The sequence below is a fragment of the Bombus affinis genome, chromosome 4 (assembly GCF_024516045.1).
Source record: "Bombus affinis isolate iyBomAffi1 chromosome 4, iyBomAffi1.2, whole genome shotgun sequence".
NCBI classification, from domain to species: domain Eukaryota; kingdom Metazoa; phylum Arthropoda; class Insecta; order Hymenoptera; family Apidae; genus Bombus; species Bombus affinis.
Genome location: NC_066347.1, coordinates 2,136,526 through 2,153,292, shown reverse-complemented (window position 1 = coordinate 2,153,292; position 16,767 = coordinate 2,136,526). Strand labels below are relative to the sequence as shown.

The following is a 16,767-nucleotide window of genomic DNA, read 5'->3' as shown; positions in this document are numbered from 1 at the left end:
TACGTCGGAGGGAAATACAACGGATTATTAAAAACACGATCGACATCCAAAGATTACAAACATGTCATCTAATCGTCGTTTAAAATCTAAAAAGGTATTTATCGTTGTTAAGGAATCTGGTTTTTCCTATTGGATGGAAATATAATTTCATTTTATCGATACCGGCGGTAAGAGGAAATTGTTCAGTATGATTCGTATATAATTGATTACGCAGATGAGAGTAATTAAAGGATATTATTGATGACTCACTGAAAGCTCGTAAATTCTACGTCATTAATTTCAATTATTCATTACTAGCTAATTATGTCTCCTATTTACGAGTTTAGAATCCAGAAGGTCACTTTGTTCGACCAATTATTTTACACAAATACGCGAATCTAATTTATTAACTTTGAATATTCTCAAGTTGAACACAACATACGTAAAACTGTTTCATGGATACAATATATACAAACATATCATTTCCTAACTCCTCGAATATCATAAGAAGATTGCAGGTATTTATGCAAATTGATATTTCTATAAAGACAAATAAAGAAATGGAACCGATATACAGACTTGTCTCGCCCGCTAAGTATTATGGCTTCTAGCTTACTTTGGATATGTTAGATATTTCGTCATATCACGTGGATTTTCTATATTTTTCTGACTCTAAATTTCCCATAAATGCATAGAAATTCGCGGTCTCATCGTAAAAGATCAAACTACCAGAAACATGTAAACGCTCAAGTGCGTCCTCTAGCAGAGTTTCAAACCGATTCAAAATAAAACGATCCTTTAATCAATAGAGAGATTCAATCCATATATCTGAATCCCTCCATAAAGCTCATTCTTCGAACAAAAGCCTGAACTTTCAATACCGAACGCAGTTTCATTCACTCGATTCAAAGCAAATGCTCAACTGCCGGCGTGGTAACATTTACATTCAACATTATCGCCTCTATTTCTCGAGCAGCATTGATGTCTCCCCGTTTCTCTCTGTCCAACCAACGGGTATCTCTGGCGAACAATTTCAAGAGTGGCTGGTTGGCCGGCCGGGTGACTCGCCGGCGTTTCCACTTCTGCGTAATCGGGGTGATGTCGAGGGGATTTAGGAAAGCCACGGTAGCCGGCGTGTACGCGGCGCAACCGGCAAGGACAAGAGAGCCGATCCGGCCGGTGATGCACGGGCTAAGCATCTGTGGAGGTGTGCGTAAGCGTACACTAGCGTGTGTGCGCGGGTGTGCGATCGGCCGGTGCGGCGCGAGGCGGACAGAGAAACGCGAACAAGGACGGCGGAGGAGACGGCGGAGGTGGAGAAGGAAGAGGTGGAGAAAGAGGAGACGGCAAAGGATATAAGGTGCGCGAGGAAAGGTTGAAAATCTCTACGATAGAACTGGTGGATCCATTGGTAAAACTGCAAAGAGCAAGGAAGGATGAAAAAAGGAAGAAAAAGAGGGGAAAGAGAAAGAAAGAGGGGAACACGGCGAGCATGAAATAGGGTATAGAAGGTGAAGCGGATTAAAAGGATGGGAGGGATGCGAGAGGCCGAGGGAAAAACGCGTGGAAAAAGGATGGAAGCTCGTTTCGTTTCGTTAGAGAAAGAAAGATTGGCGATGGGGGAGCGGGAGAGGCAGCGAGAGAGAGTAGCGAGAGGAGCGTCAAGCCGGCGAGAGAGGGATATGGTACAGCGAGTGGCGTGCATTCTCGCGCACACGCTGCCTCCCCTCTTAAGCGTGAACGTTCGCGTGCACGTGCAACATGGTATCGTGCACGTGTGCGTGTACAAAGTAGGTCCACGAGAGCCGGAGAGACGGCGAATGAATATCGCCGTCCCCTCGGCGGCCGGTGCGACCAATCCGCGCGTAGCGCGAGCTGCGTGAAGGCGGAACGCGGCCTCTTCGCGTATATCTGCGTATTTATTATTCAGTTTGCAAATACGTGGCAAAAATGATCTCTCTCCGCGCGCCGGCTGGATCCGACCGGCTCCGCCGAACCAGCCGGTACACCCGGGAGGTGGAGCCAGAAGGTAGGAGCAGGGCAACGACGAGATATCGGCCGTTAATTTGTTAGAAACGCCACCGGCACGGCCGATTGCACCGTCCGCAACTATGTACCTTCTGCTTTCAAGGAACGGACGGCCGCCGTTTGCCACGCTCGCTCGTCTTCCCGACGCGAGACGACATTTTCTAATCGCTACGTCCGCCACACGACAAAATGTCTAGAGACTTCTGCCTACTATTCGCTCGTTCGCCGCCTGGTACCGGTTGTTTACTTACGTACACAAACTTTTAAGTCGCAGTTTGCTGGAAGTTAGTATTTTCTTAGAATTAAGAGTCGTATGACGTTTGACGTTCGAAATAGTTGTCTGATAGTACGAAAACGGATTACAAGTGGTTGATAAAATCTGATACTAGGTAACCGTATAAAATTTGTATAAAATTCCTAGATATTTAGGAACGATTTCGAAAGTGGATTTTTCTTACAACGAAACTTTAAGCAAACGATCGCTGTACGAGTGTTTGGTTTAATCTTTTATCGATCATAGTTGTATTACGTTCCGAATATGCTTCGCCTATCCTGATTAATAGTTAGCATACTGCCTATATTGAAAAGTAGAAAGTTCCTTCCTTAGACAGCCAATTAATCTATGTAGTGTTAAAAATCGCTTCCTATTTCCTTTATATTCTCTTTAATTTATATTATACTTCAAGGTACTTTTTTATATCTTCCCACAATTATTAATAATTACTTTAGTGTTACTGAAATAGAAAAGTTTGAAATCTTATAGTTTCGTTGGAAGAACGAAACCTTAAAAGGATGAAACGTCGTAGAAATTTGTCATTCGGTTGACGTAAGACTATGAAACACCGAGAGATCCGAGTCTAGCGAAGTTCAAGGCGGTTTCGATGAAGACGTCAGTGCGAATTTTTTTAGAAGCCTTATCCAAGACAATGGTGAGTGAGGTTCCGATAGTCCGGCAACAACGGGACTCGAACAGTAGCGGATTATTCCGCGATTCCGAAGCATGGTACAACGATCTTGGAAACGGTTTCAGGTGTTCCAATAGACCTCCACTGCATTTGAATGCACTTGATATTGAAATTAAAACAGAGAACCTCGTAAAATCAACGTTCTGACCAATCGTTTCTTTGCGTTCGACATCTACCTACCGACTCGTCGAAACGATCCGACTTTCAACAATTTTGTTCGACAAACCTAATATTATTCCATTATCGCTTTATACTTTGTTAGGAAATAAATATATTGCTACTGTCGTTATACAATATGCTTTACTTCAACGAAAATGGTCTCTTTATATAGCGTATAAAAACTCTTCTAGAGGATTGTAAGTTAGATACATATCCAGTTACACAAACTGCGTATTCCATCTACTTCCTGTAATTCAAATCAAATTAATTATGTACTATATCAATTAAATGCAAAGTATTTCTTTGAATAATTCTAAATACTAAATAAAATTGTATTCGTAATATCTCACTTTATAAAATGAAAAGATCGTAAATTAAAAATTCAAACTCGTTGTACCTGTTCTAAGTTTCAGACGCTATACCTACAGTATCTTCAAGACCTACCGCGTAGCGTTGATATATTTAATTCTATCCAAGAACAATCAAAGCGCTTTTAATGATGTTGCACGTCGCTACGAGCAGACAGGAATCGTCTCTACCAATCGACCTTAGTTACGTGATAAAATGTCAAGGAACGCCACGGTCTGGAAAACCAGCGCGATGCATGCTCGCTTCGTTGAAATGATCGCCTCGCGCGAATTTTTCTATGAGCGTCGCCCAAGACAACGTATTCCGACATTGTCCGTTAACGCGGTGTGTCTAGTACCTACGCTGGCATTGTATTCCAACGTAATAGATTCACGATCGGAGGATAATCAAACGAACTGTAAAAAGGAGTCGACCAGTATTCTTCGCACGAAACCGATGTTGATAAGGCTTACAGAGTCAAGTGATTCATTTCCCTAATATGTCTACGCGACGAATGACAATCATTGGTACCGTTCATGCTTCTGTTTCTCGCTGGTTCAGTGTTTGATACAGCTAGAGATTCCTCGAACTAGTGGAACTTATTGCTGGACGTTGCTTAGGTACAGGTTCATAGGCTTGAACGAAGAATGTATTAATCGGTTAATTTATATTAAATATACGTAGACAGCGTAGCGTAGCAATTTTAATGTACAATGGACGAAAGGTACAAAACACAGTATATCCATGTTTACGTAACATTCGCAACATAGATAGTAATTCTAACTCTTTTGCACCGTGAGTTGCGTTCGTGGTCAGGAGCATGGTTCAAGTGTAAGAAAGAAGCTTAGTAAAGCATCGTTTAGAAATTCAAAAAGTATAACATTACATATATAGCATCGATCGAATATCGTAGAATGGAAGATGAGGTCAGTATATTGTCGCTCGTTTTCTTCATCTTTCTATAAGATCTATTCGATCTCTTCTTGTCAAAATTTCAGTGAATGTACTGAAGTATTACGTTGGAGTTTTTTATACAAGTATGTAGTTCTATGGAACTGAACGTCCTGAATAATTCTTCGTATGAAATCTTTATATCATAGGCGACTTCTTCATGAAGACGCGGTAAAAAAGCATACCCTGTTAAAATTTTTCGTCAGCAGCAAGGTCCAAAATCGGTCAATTTTTACCACCTTCCTTTATTTTCCAGGCTGCACAGAAATCATGCCATAATGTACATACACAGAAGTAAACTGCGCATGTTTATGTATTTATGGTAAATTTAGAAATACAAAAAACGCACAGAATACACGTAACAGACAAAACGATATAGAAAATCAAACGAGTGGTAGCCATTATCGTATTTAGCATATAGACCAAATCTCTGCATACGATCTATCTCTTCAGTTATATTCAGGAAAATATATATTTGCATAAACAAGCCGTATTCTACATATAATCAACATAGAAAAATACGGAACTCTAGCTTCACCGTGCTAATTTGGCGAACAAACACGACAGTGTATTATACAATCTTTTTTGCTGAAACAGGCAGACTTGTACAAATACGTCCATCGAATATGTTTCCAAGAGAAAGAACGATAGAAGCGTACGGCTGGCATTATTCTTCGTTCGAGACCCCAGGGGAGAGGTCTGGTTCGTGAAATTCGTTCTCACAGAGAAAGTAGAATTACGTCAGCACGCATTCAGCCGTAAAAAGAGGATCGTCTTGGCAACGCAGAACACCGTATCGTTGCTTTTCTTCCAGCTCCTGCGTCCGCCCGCCGTGGTCATTTACACCTTCTTTGCGTGTTCCTTGCACGCCATAACATTTCCGCGCGCCACGATATCATCTCCTTTCTTCTGTTCGCCTTGCATGTTCTTTAAAGTTCGCCCTCCGCTTCCTGATCTGAAATACTCGAGGAAGTGCCGATCGGATCGATCCGACGAAGGCTCGTTTCCGCGTAGCGAGTGTCTTCGATCGAATCTACTCGATGAACCGGGGACCTGATCTTCTTACATGTTTTTTAAATAATTCTTAGGATAATCGAAGGGAGCAGTTGTTGATAGTTCGTGCATACTTTTCGTCTAAATAATTGACGACTCACGCGCAACTAGTGATGCGATCCATCACTGGTCAGACACCAAATTTCTCTGAACGTCATAGCATCGATAACGTGACAAATCTTGCTTTGCATCCGTGGATTGTGATGATGGACGTACAGCGAGACTTTTTATTTCTCGTTGAATTATTCAATCTGTTTAATATCGATCAGTGACGATTAAATGTACATGAAGTAGATATAAATTCTGATACTTGAATTCTGAATTTTCGATATATGGAAGTTAGATGACAAAATTCAGAATACATACACTTGCCAAATTTCTCAGTTCATGAATTGGCGAGGCTAATGTAGTAGGAAGCAAACTGTAATTTCTTACTTTTCGTTCAATTGATAAACTGCTCTGTTAAACTCATTGAATCTGTTTCAACGCCAATTGTTGATAAATAAATATTAATAAGACGTGATAAAAATTGTCGAGTTCTGACATTGATAAAAATGTTTTGATTGACAAAGTTCCATCGATTGCGGGATTATTGGATATAGAAATATATCGTTGATAGTATAAGGAGTATGTGAACTCAAATGGAAAACCGTTTCTTGTCGTTCTATCTTCCTCTATACCTATATTATTGAATTCTTATACTTAAATGTTTTTTTATCAAAGATAAAGTAATTTCGTTCGCACGTAAGAATTATGTTAACAGAATAAGAACGGAACTATAAGCGTGACGAGTTACAAACCATAGCCACCGATATATATCTCTCGAATCAGTTTAACCGATGACGCAACACTTCGCATCGCTAAATGACTTCGCCAGATTGTCCACAATCGACGCCGTCAAGAAAATCATGACTCGATGGAACATTTATGGCCCATTTTACGAAATACAAATTTATTTATTAACTTTCATTTCGTTATTTTACGCTGAAGAACATAAACCTTCCGCCTTATCGTTTCTTGTAAAGTAGTGAAATAGCAAAATATGAAGTGTAGTTCTAATTTCAATCAAAATTAAAATGTACATCTAGACTGAAATTTAGGAGTTTGTAAAAGATAACATCACTGTACTATATAATTTAGAAAAAGATGTGATGAATCACATTACATGTTTTATTATTTCACGTTAACGTAACATGATATATCGTTGGAATAATTTTATCTTCAAACTAAGTTTCAATTTAATCATAGTTATTACTCGTTATTACTGGTAATTATTTACTAATTATTAATGTTACTTCTTTTTTGTTTGCTAAAATGAGTACAAGCTTGAGATATAAAGATTCGGACTTGGCAGCAGAGTAAAAATCAGGCTAAAAATCATTAGCAACATTATACTATTACCTTAATGAAATAAAGTAAGGACGTTACCTTAATCAAATAAAGTAAGTTTCGTTATACCATGAAAAAATTACCATACAATTTTAAAAGGACTTCTCAATTTTCCATCAATTATATCGTCTCATTATTTACTAAGTTACTTATTTCTTCGTCACAAACAGTCGCATTTAGTGTTTCCACGCAGTTTTCTTCACTCCATTTCCCCTCTAAAACGCACGGTTCAAAGTTCATGGTATTTTACGCCCTACTTCCTCCGGCGTACGCACCTTCAAACCGTAACGCAACCTCTCCCCGAGGTGAAACGCGACGAATTAGAATCTGCAACGGCGAAGGTTTCTTAAAACGTCACAGGCGATGTAACGAATGGCCGAGTAAAGTCAGCGGGCGACGGTTCTTTCCGCGAATTCCTTTTTCTCCCCGACGCGCGTGGAACACCTTAGCGAGCCTCTTCCGGCCGCGGGAACGTTAAAGCTGGATTTTCCAGCTGAATTATTTACGTGCCTGCTTGTGAAAGCCGCCCAGGTCTTCGCCCTCTTCGAACTTTCATCATCGCCGTTTCAATCACTCGCCTTGTTCGCTCGTTACAATTAGTTTCGTCGTCATGGTGTCGCCCTGGCATCCTCGCCGACCATATTCTTCGTTCTTTATCGAAACTTTCATCGATCTCTTTATTTCTTCGTTATGATTCTTCGATTGTTTTCGGCACCATTGTCATTGTCGTTCGTTATTGTTCATCGAGCTGTCGATGCTGCTATTGTTAGTCCCTTCTGCTCCGATCTCTGCTCATACCTGGAAGAAGAATTTTGGCATGAATTTAACTTGTTATTACGTAGGCTCCGAATTCGAGATACTTTTATACTTTTATAGGATTGCGAAATTTTGAAACAATCGTTTACCATGTGAAATGTTCATTCAACAACCTAAAAGGCTAGGAGAATTGCAACGTATTAAATTCCATTGTCATTGCCTATCTGGGGTGATCATAATTTACTAGGAAGATGTAAAACAAGGATATAATCTAATTAGCAGTATTTTGGAGCTCGCATTACCGTTAACTCTACAGCAGAAATTTCTGTGGCAACAATTGGTGCTAAATAAACTTCATCCTCCAACGTTCCCACCCATAAAATTCCCAAAATGCTATATGTACTATGGATACTTGAAATTCAGCCATGAAACGAGTAATATAAGATTGAAGAAGCATTGGAAGTAATCAATTCTGTCTATTAAACTGCGGATTTTTACGCTTAAGGACTTTGTGAGAAATTTATAGATACAAAGACGCACAGTACGCATAATATGAAAAAATATGTAAAATATTCAAACTACAGTGCTTGTTATAATATCTACCAAACGCAATAAAAATATAAATTGCACAAACATCCGTAGTCTCTTAATTACATTGCAGTGCATGATATAAGTACATTATCGTCTGTAAATCTTCAGACACTTGGTACACTTAGGATAAAAACAAGCAAATGCTACCTTTGATTACAAAATGAAATTGACATTCAAATCTTACATGTTACAAACAGAATATCTGCAAGCCTGTATTCTAAAGATCCTATGAACGTTTCTGTAAACATTACCTTCAAAATTAGCAAGAATCTACTAACTTATGAACAGGAGTGTACGCATTTCAAATTCTAAACTAACGATGTTTGAATTAAAACTATTCCACGTTATTCCAACCTATTACTTCAACACCCTTACCATTGCCCTTTCTTCCTTGTATATTCTCTTCCTCGCCTATACGCTTAATTATCCTCCTTATACTTCCTCCAGTATCCTGCAACTTCTTCAATTCGTCACACATAACTCATTATTCCTGGAAAATATTTCCCAAACCATTGGAATGTCATTTTCATCAGCACTGACACGGTATATCTAAATACTTTTCTCCTCCATACGTTGTTTTTTTTTCTTCGTTCCTTAGGTACCGTCGTCGTTACGATCGTCGTTACGATCGCGATGTCGAGTGGGGTCCCTCCGCGATGGTTTCACGGCGGCACGGCGGCCGTGTGCCCTCCTCGCTAGGAAATAAGAAATTTTCTTGAGAGATGCGAGCCTCTGCGAGGGAGGAGGCCTAGCCAAGCGAACATAGTTAATTTAGATTGTATCGCGTGAGAAGCAGGAAATGACGAAATATCCTGAGTGCTGACTTATACGCGGCGCACATCGTGTGTGCCTGGGCTCGTTCCTCGGCCGCGTTGCTCTTCGACTCCTCGACTCCTCGCGACCTCAAGCCCCTCCGACACGCAAGGATGATACTTTTTTTCCTATCCTCCGCCATGACTGCATCTATTTTTATGTTTTTCGCGATGCTTCCGCGCAAACGCTCGACGTGACCGTGAGAATTTTTGACCGGCCCGCTACAGCAAAATATCCTCTTTTTCTTTTCTTTCTTTCTCTTCTTTTTCCTTTTTCATCCGTTTCAGTCGGAGCCGAACAGCCGATCGCAGATAAGAGATTTTGCGGGCCAATTCGTAGTTCACCAAAGGTTGCACGGAGAGCTGCTCCATTGAGTCGTCGCTCCTTTTGAAATCTTACCGCGATTCGATGATTTATCGAACTTACTTTTCTTTCGAATTTTCTTTTATTTATTTTTTTATTTTTCTTGCCTTTCGTTCTACCGCTTTTTGGGCTGTTTTTTGGCAACGCGCGAGTGAAAGACGAAGGAGCAGAAAAATGTTGGAAAGAATGCCAGCAGATATACGTGTACTGCATATACTTGTACAGAAGGATTTGTTGAACTGATGATTCGTATGTGTTTTTGCGAACTGCTGGCGGATATGACGCTGGAATAATTTGTCACACGCGATTGGAGACAGAGAGTATAATGAAGGCTCGAGTTCCAAGTACCGGCGCAATCGGTTCGGAACAGGTACATACGAACGCAAATACGCGGACTGTTTGTACTGCTTGCTGAAGAATGGAATAAAATAAATTACTTTTCTCTTGTTTGAATACCTCGTCCGTGTCCAGTAATTAGTATATGGCTAATTTTTTATAGAAACGTAAATGGAGTTGTAAAATAAATTTCATATTGCCTAATACATTTTAGCAAACTTTAATTAATAATGGAATTTCTTTAGTATACGTCAGATTCAACATGATACTAGATTTTATTAAATTAAATTATGATTCTGTGTCGCAACGTTCACAAGATTAAGAATAATTTTGCAGCCAAGATAGATTTTAATTTACATTTTAGTAAAAACTTTTGAAAATATTTCAGGGAACGATCCATAAATTCTATAAAATGACGATCTTTAAGGTTGTTCGATTTAAAATAAAATTGACATTGATGAAAGAAGCAGGTTGGTTTAATAGAAAAAAAAAGAGGCTCGATTTATCATCATAAGAAACATTCGCTTTAACCTAACGTCATTCGAAAAATAACTATACTGCCTTATTGTTATAGAAAGCCGCTTAATTAATTCAACATCAACACGGGATTAATTATTTGTCGACAAGATAATGAAGTTTTAACGATACGTAAAATACAATTATATACGATATAGGTGTAGTAACAATTAAGCCTGCCACTCATCCTTATTACATAACATTTATTTCGTTTCCGCGACAATGGTATTCCCCTGCTCATTGCATAAATATGTTCGCGATAACGTATCTGTAAAAAAAGCATTTAAGGTAATACCATAGCGAGGGGGTCGTAGATGCGTGATTACATATTTATAAATTAGCAGATACAACATAAAGATATAGACATAAGAGCTTAATGCAAGGCATAAAACTGGGTTTTCTCCGTTCCACTCCCATGGAGCTTGGTCACCTGAAGAGTTACTATGCCCAATTAACCCTTTGAGAACCGTACGCTTCCCGGGCATTGCCACTTCCGACGTTGCAATAGTTTTCGCCATGTAATTTTTTCGAGTTCGTCAAGGCATCCCGGTTCAATGTTTTCTATTACGCAAGATCGAATACTAAGAAAGCTATTGCCGATGATTCCATTGTCTCGAAAATTGGAGAAACATATTCCGTAATCAAGTTGCTTGAAAAATGCTTTATTATAGATTGCTGTAGTTAGAAGATTTATCTCACAAAATGTCATTTCTAGTTTGTAGGATATCATTTACAGAATTTATTTAAATAATATCATTTAAACGATATTTTTTAAAGTGTTTGAACTTAAAGTTTGAATGATATCAAAACATTAGAAACCAATAGAGGATATTCATAAAAATGAAGAAATTTCAAAATGATCGCATTCCTTCTTTGTTTCAGATTTTTGAATACAGACTTTTACAGATTTCTGAATAAAAGACTTCAAAAATTCGTCATGCCTGTTGCGATCAAACTACTGAATGAGCCTGTACTATGGTTTCGAAGGTACAGACGGAAAACAAACTCAGACTATATGAATTATGGCATGAAAATTTCTACGGGATCACAGGAGCTCTGTTTCGAATGAATCATACACATCAGACATAATAAATCTCAATAATTTATCGCGGTAAACAGCGTGCGTTAATTCATCGCATAAAAATTACCGCCATTAGACAGTTAATGAATACAGAATTTCTAGTGTGTAATTCTGCCTGGTACGATCAAGCTATGAATCGAACTAAAGGGCACGGAACATCCGTCTAACGATTCTCGGAATTTTTTATCTTCCTGCATCAATTGCGCTTACACGTACAAGATAAAATATTCACACGAAGTATATCCAAACTGATATATCCAAATCTCTTTATACTTTCGTCATTCGAAACCAGAGATACAAACATATTATCAACTCAAAACTTGCATATCCTATTTGCCTAAAATATTCAAAATCGTATTTTCTAAACTGAATACCTTTAAATTATGATATTGGTGCAGCAAATAAACAATATATATGTATATTTTTATAAAAATTGCGAGAAATCTCTATATCTTGAACACACTGATATTATTTGTAATTGTAAGATATTTAGATGCAAAGATCGTATATGTATATACGTTTGTATATCTATATATCAATTAAAATTCGAATTATTTTATTAATTTATTAGTTCATCTAGTCGCTCAGCTTTTATGTTGCTTTCGTGTAAAATGTAAATCTTAACCAACGCAGAATTCGCATTTTGTTTAACAGTTACAAATTGTATCTTTCGGATACGCCACGACCTGATAAGAAATGTTTCAAATTGCAAATTCCACAGGGTTCATCGTTTATTCGCGAATAACGTAAAGTCGAACGAAGACCGAGAACAGATAATGTATTTCCACCCACGTAACGTGCACCGTCGAACAGGTGGTTCGCCGAGGACTCAACATCGTGTTACGAGTCACTTTAAATTCATTATGCGGTCACGTATTATTACCTTGCCGGTAATTTTTCGTAATTTCGCGATTAAATCACGTTCTGCAAAACTATTTTAATAATGTGTGCGCGCGCGCACACACACACAGTCTCGCTACCATTCGATAAGGACTGAACAGTTAAAAAAGGTAAGGAGAGAAAAACGATGGTAAAGGAGACGAAAAACTGGAGAAGCGACTTACGGATCCTTCACCTGTGTCCCGAGAAAATCACGACGCGTGACCAGCGACGAAGCGACGAAGAAATTGAAAAATCGCCGGAACGCCTGACTCGATCTCTTTGAAAAATTATGACTTTCGAAGAATATTAATACCTTGGTATTGCCAATCGTGAATAATCAGAATAATTGCACATTTTTCTTCTATGGATTTAGATTTGGGAAAAGTAACGCGAAGATCACTGGAAACGTATGTTCGTCGCTTGCGAAGAATTGAGAACATTTTTTATTTTATTGAACAATATTTCGACACGCGAAGAAACAAAAACGAGAAAACTATAAATGAAGATAAGGTAATAAATGAAGGTAAGGTAATAAATGAAGATACTGTAATAATTTGATTTCAAGAATTGTTGCGCCAGTAATTCTCATAAATCTGAAGCAATGAAACCAATTTAAACGTTTCAAAGGTGTATAGGTTTAAAATTATTTCCTTCAATTAAATTACCCTCAAATGAAACATGTATATTACATAATTGGAAGCTACATATTTTCACTAGATTGTACGATGTTTGAAAGAATTGCGGTGTAAAAGAAAAACACAGAAAAAAAAACAGTAAAAAATCTGACGCGTTCAGAGAAACGTGTTACGCGTTACAATCTACTAACTTTACGATATCAAAATTTTCAAAAACTCTTCGTGTCAAGATCTCCGTGTTTCTTAAAGAATCATTCGCGAAAGAATGAAACCATGAAAATACACGTTTCTATGCCACTACGAATTATACATCTATCAACTGTATTCCGTAGGAAGCAATTATCCGAATATCTTAGCATTTCTGAATATGTACGTACGTCGGTCTCTTCGTTCAATCTGTTGGCTAGTCCACGCGCAGTCAGGCAGCCGGGCAGTTTTAAAACGCCATTATATTCCAGTGTGCATAATCGGCGCATCTTTCCCTCGAAGTCAGTGAACAACGGAAAATTTACAATCTCAGTTGAAAAGCAGTTATAAGCGCTGCCGTGAGCATCGATAATATTCCAGAAGCTCATTAGCGATCCAGGAACGTCTATCCCCTTCCTAGCCGCGGGAGTAATTATCTGTTACAACCTAGCTTGGCGTACGTACACAGCGTATAACAGCAGATCAGCGCAAACGATTAAGCTCAAAAATAGTTCATGGGAACCCAGGTAAGCTAATCTCCATCGCATTAGTGTTGTTCCATACGTATTAAATGCTTTCCAAGGAGGAAGCACCTGCACGCATCTTTACCGCTCCCGGGGTCATCACTTTCGAAAGCGAACCGACCACCTTTGCCGTCTGCTCGCTATACCAATTCAATCGTCTTATTCTAATTGCTATCTGACCCACAAATCACCAAAGGTCTGAACGCCAGGCGAGGAAAGTCTGCCCATCGAACGTACCTGCAAACAAATTCGCGAAAACACAGTGTAAGTATACGTTGATTTACGAATTCGAATTTTCTTGAATTTTTCTAACAAAGTACCTTATTTGGACTCTGACCACAAGAATTATTGACGTACCGTTGTGTTTCTTACGAATTAATTAGCTTCGAGTATAATAAATTTCTTATCGTTCAGTATGCAGGCAGGTACTTTCTTATGACTGCACATATTTGATATGTATTATGAAAATGAAAAACCTGAATTCGTGGAACAGTAAACGTAGAAGGTGATATAAAAAATGCTTCATTAGAAAATAAGGATATGTACAAATACGTGCAGGTATTTCTGTAGCTACTGTATTTGCGTGCGAGTCGCTGATATTAGATTAAAATATTAGATAAAAATCGGTTAACGATGGCGAATATTCGTATGAAATTTAACGACTGAGAAGTCTTTTAAGAAACAAAATAAAAGCGACTGGTGAAATTCTTAAAATCAAACCAATCTTTTCCAAAAAATATAACCGTAACTCAACTTGTGGTTGCAACTGGGACGCTAATAATCTGTTACAATGGCTAGCGCAGTTCTAAATAATCAATTTAAGAAACAAAGAACGAAATTGGAAACTTTCAGAAACAAAATAAAGATGAGATGATACGATTGTTTGACCGATGAAGAATAGTTGTGGCGAATGTTTAATATTAATACTCGAAATTTTGATATATGGGATAGAAAGATCTAATTTTAGAGATGGTATTAACGTGGAATACCAGCAAAATGAAATTAGCGTTACAGGGAGCAGAGAATAACTTTTATCTTTACAACCGTTTTGTGAGTTCAAGTTGATTCTATTATTCTTCGTTTCCGTGTATGTTATTAACGATCTGGGTACATGCTGACTAACGAATTGGAGATTTTTCGCCCTTTTCCCCGGGGAGCGTGTCTTAACAGTCCAGCCAAAAGCATTTATTAAAACTTCATACCCTCTTGCCCATTCTGAAGAGACGTAACGAACAAGTAGCCCCAATTAAGAACGAAGGCAAAACAATTACGACCGGTGAAACCATATCTATCATCGTTGAGGCTCGTATCTCTCTGCCATTTTACACCAGCCGGTTCATTTTTTATGTCTATTAACCTATCAACGAATGTTTTCCTCGACGAGGAAATAACGAATTATTAATCGCTATACGCACAATAAAATTGACGTTGAGAGAACAGAGCTACAGATTCTTTAGCCGATGTTTCTAGCCTGGATACTAGACTCGATTAAAAATTAATGGTATTGCAAACTAAAAGCTACCAAATTATATCGTTGGAAAAATAAACATCGAAAGCTTTGCTTTCTTCTTGATCTTCTCCAAAATACTTTAAATTTATTAGATTTACGCTTGAGATTATTTACGATGGAGATCGTTCAAATGAAAAAAAAAAATTGAAACATAGGAGAAAAGCTTAATACAGGTCATAAAAGTTTCAATATAAAACACAAAATTTTGCTTCTGCGTTTGCAAAGAATATTCAATGTGTTTCAATATTAAATTGACATTTACAAATGAATTTTCTGTCATTGATAAATGGACTAAGGTCTTTAAATGTACGTGTCCCCATACAGAAAGCTCAGAGCTATGTTTTTATTCTACATTCAACGTTACAAAGACACGATACTGAACTTTCCTAAATATAAAAGTAAATGGTTAATTAAATATCTTTCAGTCTGTCAGATGAAAACTATAAACTCCTAAATTCTTTCTTCTACCGCCCTATATGCGCTGCTTGTTCCCTAAATCGATGAATTCCACGAAACAAAAAATAGAGAAAATTCGTGTGATTATGTTAGATAAGCATCGATCACGCGCGACAAATGCATTGGCACTAAAATTTCAAACATCTCAAAAAGTGGAGTTAACCACTTTGACCTGCGAGCCGCTTATATATTAACGGACCATCCCAAAGCGACATGGCGAAACATGAACCGGTATCATAGTAGCTTACGATAAGCAAGGTCGCGAGTCAGAGTCGTGCTCTCCGTTTCGCGAAATTTACGATCGTTCTCGGTAAGGTGCAGCTTAGATCACGGGAAAAATCGCTTGGTTCGCCACCGAGCCGACCTACCTACCCTACGATCCGCGCACGTTCGTACGCGGTCTACACAAATGCAAGTAGAGAGAGTTTCGTGGTGGACCGAAGAGTCGGTTCTCGACGAGGCGTTCTACCACCCGCAACCGACAACAGGCCAGGCCAGGGCAGAGTCTTAGGCCAGGCCAGGCCAGCGAGGAGTCGTGTAAGAAGGGGTTAAGAAACTCTCGAACTAAAGTGCCTACACCGGAAGCAGGGGCCTTGCTTTCTGGGCTAATAACCCTACCCACATCGACACGCGGCATCTGCGTGCGCGTGTACACGCTTAGACGAGAGCACAGAGAGAAAAAGAGAGGGAGAGAACCGATAGAAGCGTGCAAACAGTGAAAGAAGGAAAAAGAAGCGCGATACACGACGGGGAAACCTTGCACATTTGCGTGTGCTTGAGTCGAAGAGACGCACACGTAAACGGGGATCCCTTATCAGAGTGCAAAGCCAGATTTTATGTACGATCAGCTAACCGACCTGGCGATTCGTACGCAAATCGCGATTGGTTTTTCTCAGAACGAACTTACAGTTAGAAAAATTCCGATGTTTTACGCGAATCACTCGCGAGATATATTGATTAGTGAATTTTTATGCATTAGTAATTAGTAATTGTAAAAGATGACACGTAATACGCAAAAGTATATCAAATTTCCAAAGTAAAATCCTGACATAATATTTAGAGGATGGAAGAAATCTTTACTTGGGTTAGATCTTGGGTTAGAAAGTCACGATTTGTTAATTAAATCCATTAAATGAGGAGCAGAGGAAAGTTATATTGATACATAATTTTTTAGTGTCAATCTTGAAATTTATGATTATTTATGTCATCTTCTTGCGATGAATAATTTTATGCGAGTATTAATTTG

General features: G+C 38.6%; 1 pseudogene; it reads right to left on the bottom strand.

Moving 5' to 3' along the window:
- Positions 1–1,090: 1,090 nt before the first annotated feature.
- LOC126915354 (uncharacterized) lies at positions 1,091–2,165 on the bottom strand (annotated as a pseudogene).
- Between the last annotated feature and the right edge of the window lie 14,602 nt (positions 2,166–16,767).